This window comes from Eleutherodactylus coqui, chromosome 11 (genome assembly GCF_035609145.1).
Source record: "Eleutherodactylus coqui strain aEleCoq1 chromosome 11, aEleCoq1.hap1, whole genome shotgun sequence".
In the NCBI taxonomy this organism is placed as follows: Eukaryota; Metazoa; Chordata; class Amphibia; order Anura; family Eleutherodactylidae; genus Eleutherodactylus; species Eleutherodactylus coqui.
Window position 1 is genome coordinate 118,114,393 of NC_089847.1, and position 1,821 is coordinate 118,116,213.

Consider the following 1,821-nt stretch of genomic DNA (forward strand, 5'->3'; position numbering starts at 1 on the left):
CGGCTGCAGGCTGGCTCTGCCCTTTCGAAAAGGCGCCCGCAGCCCCAGTGCCGGGCGGCTGCAGGCTGGCTCTGCCCTTTCGAAAAGGCGCCCGCAGCCCCCAGTGCCGGGCGGCTGCAGGCTGACTTCTGCCCTTTCGAAAAGGCGCCCGCAGCCCCCAGTGCCTTTCGAAAAGGCGCCCGCAGCCCCCAGTGCCGGGCGGCTGCAGGCTGGCTCTGTGCCCTTTCGAAAAGGCGCCCGCAGCCCCCAGTGCCGGGCGGCTGCAGGCTGGCTCTGTGCCCTTTCGAAAAGGCGCCCGCAGCCCCCAGTGCCGGGCGGCTGCAGGCTGGCTCTGTGCCCTTTCGAAAAGGCGCCCGCAGCCCCCCGTGCCGGGCTGCTGCAGGCTGGCTCTGGCCCTTTCGAAAAGGCGCCCGCAGCCCCCCGGCCGGGCAGCTGCAGGCTGGCTCTTGCCCTTTCGAGAAGGCGCCCACAGCCCCCAGTGCGGGGCGGCTGCAGGCTGGCTCTGCCCTTTCGAAAAGGAGCCCGCAGCCCCCCGTGCCGGGCAGCTGCAGGCTGGCTCTGCCCTTTCGAAAAGGCGCCCGCAGCCCCCAGTGCCGGGCGCTGCAGGCTGGCTCTGCCCTTTCGAAAAGGCGGGCCGCAGCCCCCAGTGGCGGGCGCTGCAGGCTGGCTCTGCCCTTTCGAAAAGTCGGCCGCAGCCCCCAGTGCCGGGCGGCTGCAGGCTGGCTCTGCCCTTTTCAAAAAGGCGCCCGCAGTCCCCCGGCCGGGCAGCTGCAGGCTGGCTCTGCCCTTTCGAAAAGGCGCCCGCAGCCCCCAGTGTCAGGCGGCTGCAGGCTGGCTCTGCCCTTTCGAAAAGGCGCCCGCAGCCCCCAGTGCCGGGCGGCTGCAGGCTGGCTCTGCCCTTTCGAAAAGGCGCCCGCAGCCCCCCGGCCGGGCGGCTGCAGGCTGGCTCTGCCTTTTCGAAAGCCTTTTAAAAAAGGCGCCCGCAGCACCCCGTACCGGGCGGCTGCAGGCTGGCTCTGCCTTTTCGAAAGCCTTTTAAAAAGGCGCCCGCAGCCCCCCGGCCGGGCTGCTGCAGGCTGGCTCTGCCTTTTCGAAAGCCTTTTAAAAAGGCGCCCGCAGCACCCCGGCCGGGCTGCTGCAGGCTGGCTCTGCCTTTTCAAAAGCCTTTTAAAAACGGCACCCGCAGCACCCCGGCCGGGCTGCTGCAGGCTGGCTCTGCCTTTTCAAAAGCCTTTTAAAAAGGCACCCGCAGCACCCCGGCCGGGCTGCTGCAGGCTGGCTCTGCCCTTTCGAAAAGGCGCCCGCAGCACCCCCGGCCGGGCGCTGCAGGCTGGCTCTGCCCTTTCGAAAAGGCACCCGCAGCCCCCAGTGCCGGGCGGCTGCAGGCTGGCTCTGCCCTTTCGAAAGGACTGCAGGCTGGCTCTGCCCTTTCGAAAAAGACGCCCGCAGTCCCCCGGCCGGGCGGCTGCAGGCTGGCTCTGCCCTTTCGAAAAGGCGCCCGCAGCCCCCAGTGCCGGGCGGCTGCAGGCTGGCTCTGCCCTTTCGAAAAGGCGCCCGCAGCCCCCAGTGCCGGGCGGCTGCAGGCTGGCTCTGCCCTTTCGAAAAGGCGCCCGCAGCCCCAGTGCCGGGCGGCTGCAGGCTGGCTCTGCCCTTTCGAAAAGGCGCCCGCAGCCCCCAGTGCCGGGCTGCTGCAGGCTGGCTCTGCCTTTTCGAAAGCCTTTTAAAAAAGGCACCCGCAGCACCCCGCCGGGCGGCTGCAGGCTGGCTCTGTGCCCTTTCGAAAAGGCGCCCGCGGCCCCCAGTGCCGGGCGGCTGCAGGCT